General features: G+C 33.0%; 1 non-coding gene across 1 annotated transcript; it reads left to right on the top strand.

The window, feature by feature from the left end:
• LOC107858171 lies at nt 1-7,049 on the top strand. Its single transcript, XR_007052353.1, has 6 exons — nt 1-124; nt 2,439-2,992; nt 3,084-3,278; nt 3,364-3,420; nt 3,465-3,691; nt 5,020-7,049. It is a non-coding gene; the product is annotated as an uncharacterized LOC107858171 (transcript).
• The last annotated feature ends 3,065 nt before the right edge of the window (nt 7,050-10,114 follow it).

The following is a 10,114-nucleotide window of genomic DNA, read 5'->3' as shown; positions in this document are numbered from 1 at the left end:
ATGGCCAGCAAGACGAATACTACTACTGTGAGATTTTCACTAACAATCTCTGTCTTCCTTTTTCTCTTCATCGGAGCAATCTTCTACATACGCTTTCTCCATTCTTCCTTCGACATTAATGTAAGTTCATTTTTCTTGATTTTCGATATCCAAATTCATGGTTTATTGATACAACACTATTGCAATTACGCATTTTCATAAATTTGTGTGGCACAGACGTTTTTAAAATTTGTTGAATAATGCTTTTGTTATGTTGAGATGATCTAAATTAGTACATGACTATTTATCAACATTTTAAATTGCAGTTTTAAATTAAATTGACATGATTAAAGTTGTAACTTATAATAGTATTTCTCTTGTAGATGTTGAAAATTTAGATTTTTGTAAAAGATATAGCTGATCTAATCTAATTGTGCATTAAAATTTTTAGTTAAATAAACTCTTAAAAAACAAAACATGATGATTATTTTGGAACGTGGTGTACAAGACAATGAAATAACAATTACTTTGTGATGAGTACGCCAAGTTTTTGTTGTAGAGGTGGCAAATTATTTGGTTTGATTGAATTTAGGTGAATCGGAATGGATTGAGTTATAAATGGACAGATCAATAATTACTTGGATTGAAATGAGCTAAAATAGGAATCAAAACAACATTCGTCCAATTCTTACCAAGTTTTAATTACTTTTATAACTTTGTATTACTATATTTCTTTTTATAGTTATATATAACACATCAAATAAAGAAAATATCTTTAAAGAATATTTTGACAAAATTTCTCATGGACCGAATCATTTCAATTCGTGACCGGACGTAAAACATAAAAAAGTGATAAAATAATTTAAGAACATGTGATTTTAAGCATGTCATAATATTATTATGACTATAAAACTTTTGAAATTTAGGGATCTTTTGGTACAAAATTAAGGCTATCAAAGAGTTACAATCAATGAAGAGATAATTTTAGCTTGTATATTTAATAGAATTAATTAAGGTGTGTGCAAATTGACTTGAACACCACATTTATTTTTTTAAAAAGAAACAAGTTGGAGCTGCTCTTTAACTTAACCAAACCAGCTGATCTCAGGAATAGGTGGACATTTTAGTGGGAATTTGTAGTCCCTTGGTTGGTAAGGCAGGATACCCTAGACTACCAAATTGGCCAAGTAAGTTTGTATATTCTCTCTCAATGCCACCTCAAGAGGCAAGCAAGCTGTTGATGACCATCAAAGCTTATGATTAGTGAAACAGATAAGCAAGAGAGGGTTACTCAATTGGTAAGCACCTCTATGATGAACCATCAGCATAATTTGTGGTTGGATTATGACCCCTCCAATCCTAATATCAAAATCCGAAAAGGCTTATAACCTATTATAATTATTGCAATCGAATAACAACATAAAGATTATGGTCATTTTGATATTTGGGCTTAATGCATAAACAATCTCTTAAACTTGTCAGGATATTTTTTTTGGATAATTGAATTAAGTCATGTTTCAATTGAACACCTCAACTCCTAGTAAAGTGTTCCAATTGGACATTTTTTATTTAAATTTGATTTTTTTTAACATGTTCTCTTCATATATTAGATAGTTAAGTTAACCACATAAAAAATGTCATTTCCTTTAGTTATACGCATTCACCTCAGTAAGTCGTAGACTCATATATTTTCTACCTGAAGTTGATGCGTATTATTAAAGGAGGTGACATATTAACTTATCTATTTAATATATGAATGAAATTTGAAAACACGCATAAAGTTTATTTAATATTTGAATAAAAAATGTCTAATTGAAACGATTTATTAAGAATTGAAGTGTTCAAATCAAGCAAGATTTAATTTGAGTGTGTAAATGAAATATGTTGATATTTAACTGGCTGACCAGCATGTACTAAGCCTTCAATTCATACATGATTGTTAAATTCTATGGTTTCCTTTGTTCTTTGTTACTATTTTTTCCCCTTTAAAGAGATATGGAGGTGAGTAATCCTTGCAAGGCAAAATCTCCTTCGTATAGTGGTGGTCGTTTGGTTGGAGAGATTACAAAAAATAATCTCACGTGAAACAATATTACAAGATGGGGATAAAATAGTAAGGCAATCTTTAGTTCAAAGCAAATTTTCCTTAGGGTGTCAAGTCATTGTATTTTTCTGTAATGATGCTAGAGCAGAACAGGAACAAAATAGTTGGACTAATTACATTATATGCTACATTTGGAAACTGCTATAATAGCAAAAACTCATGATTATGTGCCAATGTGAAACTTAACAACACCTGTTCTTGATCATTCTTGTGATTATAGGACGTTGTTTGTTGTATAAAGTACCTGTGATCATGTTATGTTGTGTCCATGACACCATATGTCGATACTGTTCAATATTCATATCTTTTCCTTGTTGAATTTAGGCTTATGTGGTTTATTCTTCTGAATTGACAGCCATTCTCATTGATACAACCGTAGCCAACTCAAAACAGCCCCAAAAAAAGCTGGAAATCCAACTGAATTGTACACTTGGGAACCTCACACGTACTTGTCCTGCTTCTTACTACCCGTCAAAGTTCACTTATCAAAATCGATCCTCTTTATCAACTCTTCTGCCCACATGTCTAGATTACTTTCGCTGGATCTATGATGATCTACGGCCTTGGAGAGAAACAGGAATCACCGACGAAATGCTGATGCGAGCCACAAGTAATGCAGAATTTTGGTTGGTGATAGTGAATGGGACAGCATATGTTGAAACCTATAGGAAGTCATTTCAAAGTCGAAACACATTTACATTATGGGGCATTTTACAAATGTTAAGGAGGTACCTCGGTAAAGTCCCCGATTTGGACATGATATTCACCTGTGGTGACCCAACAGTTGTTCAGACCGAATTCTATCAACGTCCTAAGGCCCCTGCTCCTTCACCTGTGTTTCATTACTGCTCAAATGACGCGAGTTTGGATATTGCTTTTTCAGATTGGTCATTCTGGGATGGTACACTAGCCTTTTACTTGCAATATTGATATGATAACGTACTAAACAGTTTTAGCGAACTTGATCTCTTTTTTATTCCGAAAATATTGTTTAGGACAGATTAATATAAGGCTGTCAAAGAAGTTAAAAGAAAGCGAATGAGAAGAAAAAATGGACGGAGAGGGAACCGTATGCCTACTGGAAGGCATTCTATATGTTGCTTTAAGCAATAAGGATCTGCGCAAGTGCAATGTTTCAAAAAAACAAGATACAGGTGCACGTATATATGGTCAGCTATATTGTTATGCAACATATGTAACCATGTACATGTTTATCTTCAGGAATACAAGGTACAATGTAAAATAAATTTTACTGATGACTGTGGAACATGTATATGTAGGACTGGAGTCAAGAACTGAAGCATCGCTTTAAACATTCACATTTAGCTAGTCAATGCATCACAGGTATGAACATTCAGATTTAGCTAGTCAATGCATCCACAGGTATGAAAATGTCAGATACAAGATTTATGCAGAAGGCCAGACATGGTGCGTGAGTGAAATATACATTCTGGCCTGTGATTCTGTTACGTTACTTATAAAACCCCAATACTACAATTTCTGTAGCAGACGTTTGATGCCGATAAAGCAATACTGTCCCATAAAAGATAATGATAAATGCCGATCTATCAAGCATGTTGTTGACTGGGGAATACTCATGAACAAGAGGTAAGCTATTTTCATTTTTTAATATCATTGCCACCCAAGGCCGTCTCAATAAAATTAGTGACCTAAAGGTAAATATTTTAATATAAGACCTTAAATATATACACATAACAAAATATTATCAATAATTTACAGTCATTTTTTTATTTTTACGTTCACTTTTTAGTATAGTATTCTTACAACATAATAATATTATTATTTATAAAAGTAAATACTAATTTTAATTAATAAGATCATTTATAAAATTAAAGACTAATTTTAATTAATAAGATATTAGTCATTTGTTTGCAATACATTACCTTGAATATTATTGTAAAAATTTTATTTATTAATATCAAGATTTGATAAAAAGTCCTAAAATATTTTTAATAAAGAATAGATAGCTCTTTTTTTTTTCATTAATTTAAATTTTATACCTTTTATATTTTCCAATCTTTAATATTATTTGAAGTAAAATTAAAATCATAAAATTCATATTAAATTTTTTGGGGCCTCAAAATTTTGGGGGCCTAAAGCAGACGTTTTACTAGCCTTATCCTTGAGCCACCCTTGTTTCCATCGGAGAGGCCGAAACTTCAATTGATAAAGTCATCTTATTGGCATTGTTCTAGAAATAGTTGATACACTTAAACGTTGAAAATTTTAAATGTTATCTGTATGAGTGTATAATATATTCTCCATACCTATGTTGGTTTTTGTCCTGACTTTCTCATCAAAATTGAATTTTCCTTTTGGTACCATAATTGGTTTCCCTTTAGGAAAAGGAAAACGCATTCTGCATATTTGGCTAATCCTTGTTCTTATAGGACAATGTTATAGACTCTATATATAGAGAGACTCCTTTTTTCTAGTTTGGTAGCATCCACAATGTAGTCCTAAGGGTTTGATAGCATTGTTTGGAAGGAGAATTTGTTTGACAGAAGTGTTGCGGCATCACTTGTGAGAACGGTTTTTATTCTAAGCGAATTGTGTGAAATTGTCTCTCTTGACAGTTTGTACTTTCTTTGATATAGTGGATTGCTCATCTTCTTTTGTGGATGTAGGTCGATTGATCGAACCACGTCAGATATTGTGTCTCGTTAAATGTTTTAAACGGAGCATATGTGTATATGTGAGAAATCATTATAAATTCAACAAAAACTAAGTTTTGAACGCATAATAGTTAAACCTTGGATACGACTTTGGCTAACTAAGCAATCAAATGTTCATGTACTGCACCCACCGAACAACATGCATTTACTTCTAACTCCAGTTCTCTCATCATTTATGCTCATGTTAATTTTTCTGTCACTGTTTTTCATGTTTGACTACTTCTGTGGTGAACAAAATAGGCTCAGGCGATTGGTAAGACAGCAAACGATTTCATTCAAGAACAACTCAAAATGGATTATGTATACGACTTCATGTTCCATCTCCTGAATGAGTACTCAAAGCTCTTGAAATACAAGCCCACTATACTTGTAAATGCAATTGAGCTTTGTTCAGAGGCAATGGCACGCCCAGCTGAAGGAATCACAAAGAAATTCATGTTAGAATCTATGGTTGAAGGCCCCTCGGACGCGATACTTGCAACATGTCACCCCCTTAGTCCTGTAGAAGTTCACTCTATTCTTGATACAAAAGAAAATTCAATCAAACAAGTTGACTCATGGGAACAAAAGTACCGGAAGAACAAAACAAACTACAATGACGATTTTAGTTGTTTTATACATTAATTAGTGAGTTATATTTTGAAACTAAAACGAGCTATGAATTCATTTTCTTGTTTTTGAACCAATAAACTATAATGTATAAATTTTAGTTTCGCCTCTGAAGTTGACTAGTAACTACAATGTACCATGTGGTAGATACGGTTATTGGTGATTACAATTAAGTTTCACAGCTAAAGGCCAAACCCATCAACAACCCCTAAACTTGACACCATCTTTCACTTTGGCACCTCAAGTGGATGCTGTTCACTTTTGGCACCTCAAGTAGCCATAAACTGTTACTTTGACATCTTTTGATGATTCAGTGGATGCTGTTCACTTTTGGCACCTCAAGTAGCCATAAACTGTTACTTTGACATCTTTTGATGATTCAACAAAGAGAGTGTATCACACTTGCTTTTGAGCACGTTTCAGGAATATTTTCGTAATTTTATTATCTTTCTTCCTCACTCTTTCATCCATTAGTTTTTTATCATTTTTTCCTTTTCTTAGCACAACTAATTTTTACAATATTGCAACAGAAGGCAGTATTTGATCTCTAGAGTGTAGATTTCAAGAAACAAGCATCTCCAAAACAATATTGTCATCTGGCAGGAGCTTATATTAGCCTCATATCTATTTGTTGTTAATTGAAGTTAAAATGCTCCTTTGCTAAATTTTAGATTTAGAAAATTGAAGAGGTATAGTATTGGTTGAGGTTTGCTAGCCTCTGATCACCATTTTGTGATCAATTGGATGCTATATTTCTTATGATTTGAAATCCCAAAAGAAAATCGTCAATCTTTGACTACTTCATCCAAAAGCCACAATCTGCTTCTTCTTTTTGTGTTTTTCAAAGCTCAATTGTCATGATTTGATATTTATATGCTCATTAGAAGTTTAATCGGAATCAGGGGCGGAGAGGCAGCACCGGAAGATGGAGGAACTGTTTGGATCGTTGTTTTCGTCGAAGGAACACCGATGAAGGTGGTTTTTGTTGGGTTTGCTGACGAAGCTCCGGTGTTATCTTGGTGGAGGTGCGGTTGTTGGCTTGGTTTCACCGGCCATGGATGGTCGAAAATCGTGGTGGATGTCTTGCCGGCTGTTCGAGGCTGGTGGAGCGGCGACTAGTTCAGCGTGGCTGCCAGCGCTAGTTCACCGAAGGAGGAAGCAGCAACAACCATCGTGGCTCGCCGACGGATGAGTGTGCCGATTTGGGTTTTCACCGGTGTTGATGGTGGTGCGGCGACTTTGGGTTTGACTGGTGGCGGCAAATGATTTGGGGGTGGGGTGAGTTAAGGAAGATGATATGGGGTGGGGTGGTTAGGAAGATGATATAAGGTGGGGTGAGGTTATTAATATTTTTATTTAAATTAATTATATAAAAATTATTTTAATAAAAATAATAAATGTTCTTTTATAATTGGTCCCTTTCCACGTTATCAGTGAGTGTGATACATTCTTGAAGTGCCAAAAGTGAACAATATTTACTTGAGATGGCAAAGTAAAAGATGGTACAAAATTTAAGGGGCTGTCGATGGATTTGGCCTAAAATTAGTTGTGAACTAGGTTATAATGTTTTGTTTAATTTGATTCGTCTATTACTTCATTCTCGAATTTGTGTATTAAATTTGTTGCTTTTGCTATTTTACAAGTTGAAACATGTTAATTATTTGTGTGATGTCTAGCAAGTTCTTCTAATTAATATTATTAGTAGCTCATAAGGCTCTTTTAAGTATATTTTTTTTTATAACTGTAGTGTCTGGATCAGCTTACTCTCACTTTGCTAGGTAAAAATTTTTATGATCAATAGATGTTCTTTTGTTGTTGAAATGTGAATGATCAAGCATCTTTAAAGCATATATGACCATTTTTCATCTTAGAATATCTCCAGTGTTGTAAAAAATAAAATAAGAATATTGCTTCCTCCGTTTCAATTTATGTGATGTATTTTAATTCAACATAGAATTTAAGAGAGAGACTTTTTAAACTTGTGATCTAAAATAAATAATAAATATTTGTATAGTTAAAAATCATTTCATTAAGGTAAATTAAATATTTTAAAGTTAAATTATTTCTAAAGTGAAATGGTCTAAGACCCGCCCTCCCCCAATCTATACTCGAAATTCCAACTACACACTCCATCTTTTAGAAAGTTCTATGATTTTCTAAACTATTTAAAATTAAAATTATTACCCCCTTGAAAATTCATGTCCACATGTGTATTGGGAAGCGATTATCACGCGTGTGCCATGTAATGCAACGTAATATTACCACCTAATATTCTATTTTTATTATAAAAGATTAATTATTTTTCCTCTTCATTTAATATTGCCCTTTTCTCTTTCCTTTTCCTTTTCCATTCCCCTGTCTCTTTTCTTTTTCCCTTTTCTGTAAATTCCTCACCTTTCATTTTTCTGACGATCGAAGAGGCACCAAGATGGTGAAGAAGATGGCCGCAAATAAATATTACGTGAATTTCAAGTTGTAGGATTCGAATTGGATCTAAATCGATCAAAAAAGACGAGACATTAATTTCACCAGCAAATGTTAAGTTTGCTGGAAGTTTTGTGAATGTGCCACATCGTAGTCATGATAAGGGTGAGAAGAAATGTAAGACGAGGTTAAAATTGGCTATAACTGAGTTATTGAAGGATTTGGATGCAGAGAATGATGAAAATGTGTTGGTGACTTTTGTACCCAAGAATGATTCTGGTGCTTTTAAAATTGGTGGCGTCAAGATTGTGCTTGACAATTAGGAAAAAAATAAAGGAAGTAATTATTTAATTGCAATTATTTCCTCAAATAATTAACCCTTTCTCTTGATGTATTTTCTTTGGTATCCTATTGATTTTGATTAACGTTGCTTTATTGGACAGTGTAATTCGTGGACACACGGTATTTCTGATTTATGTCTATTGTAATTAACTCTTTGCGGGGAATTTTGAATTTTCATTTTAAAGTGAAATAAAATAATTTTTTTGTGAGTTATGTTTGGACACATTCATGAATTGCAACATAGAAAGATGAAAAAGAAAATGAATTGGAGAAGAGGAAGATGAGAAATTAATCTTGGACACTATTGATGAGTTCTTTAACCTTTTTGTTTTGAGAAAGAGAAGAAGAAAGAAAATGTATTAGGAAACAAAATCTTTTTGTTTTGAACCTTTTTGAAGAAAATTATGAATCCTAAAGCTTCAGTTTTAGAATAGAGGTTATTATTGAAAGTTTTGAGACCGGAGACAACAAAACTTCAACTTCAAGCTTTGAAAATGGCAAAAAAAATGAAGAAGATGAAGATGTAATGGCTAAAAAATGGGGATTTTATTAAAAGAAAATGAAAAAAAAATTGGACTTACACGTGGGTTAAAAAATACAGATTTGTGTATTTTAGGTAAGTCCTATGCGCCTAAGAGAGTTGTATACACTTTTCTGGACAGCTCAGCATTTTAGGGTCACAAAATATAAAAAATGAAAGGTTCAGAAGTGTAATAGGACTTCTATAAAGTTCGAATGTGTAGTTGAGATTTCAGGTAAAAGTTAAAGCGGTTATAGACTTTTTTCTCTATTTCTAAATATAAAAATATATCATTATTTTTGAAAGCAATTAATAAAAATATGTCATATAAATCAAAATAAAGATTGTTCAATTTTACTGACATTACTAAATCAGGGAACGAACCTGTGAGGTAAAATAATAAATGAATATATCAAATCAAAATTCGATAAGTAAAATGAACGAAAAAGGGCATTTTTGTCATTTCACAAAGCATAACGTTCGAACTCTGAGGCTCAGATCAATAGAAACCGCTTCTTCTTCTCTTCATTTGGTAATCGTCATCTGGTTTTCTCTTCTCTTGTCAATTTCGCTATTCTTATCAGGTAATTGCTTTATCAGTTGTTCTTTGTTCAATTTCGTTGACTCATTTCATGCAATTGCTTAATTGTTATCAATTGTTCTTTGTATGCTTATTTTTGCAATTATTGGGTCTTTTTTTGGGTGATTTTTCTTACCTTGTACTTTATGTTGAGGTATTTGTTTTAGAACTCCACGTACTGTTTGTGGTGACGTGGGATGAATAAAGGGCATAAAAGCCAGAAGTTTTAGTAGAAAAAGTACGGATTTGAGGCCTAAAAGCAAAAAAGTTATATATCTTAAGTCATTCATAGGCTATGTATGTTTCTGTACACTCTGGCTCTGCTGGTAAAACATCAAACATCAAAAGTGATGTACTATTCTGATGTCTCTGAATATACCCAACTTTTATGTCTTAACACGGTAATTATGAATATTGTCTTCATTACCATCTTAAGACATCAAAATTGGGTGTATTAAGAGATATCCATAGTCTTCACTATTAACTTCAATTACTATAACGATATGAAAATAACAACAACATAGCCAATTCTCACGAGATGAGAGTTTCTCTGGTTTGTGCAATTGGATGGAATTGAGATTTAGGGGCGCCACTATGAAGAGGTTACACAGGAAGCTTCTAGCTCAAATTGGTCATAGGTTAGGAGCGGAAATTGAAGTCTATGAGATTGAATCTCCTGTTATGCCTCAGTAGCTTAGTGCTAGAATGGTCGGCGGTTAACCAGCTGGTCATAGGTTTGAATCTAGGAATGTACTCTACATCTCTTGGTGTTGGAGCTTGAAAACATTTGTGACAAGGGTTCAAAGTGTTTTTTATTTTCAATTAAAGCCTTAGAGCAAGTGTGATTTGTGCATTTTCTT

Source organism: Capsicum annuum, chromosome 2 (assembly GCF_002878395.1).
Source record: "Capsicum annuum cultivar UCD-10X-F1 chromosome 2, UCD10Xv1.1, whole genome shotgun sequence".
Lineage (NCBI taxonomy): Eukaryota > Viridiplantae > Streptophyta > Magnoliopsida > Solanales > Solanaceae > Capsicum > Capsicum annuum.
The sequence above is the reverse complement of the archived record's forward strand: the minus strand, read 5'-3'. Positions and strand labels throughout refer to the sequence as shown.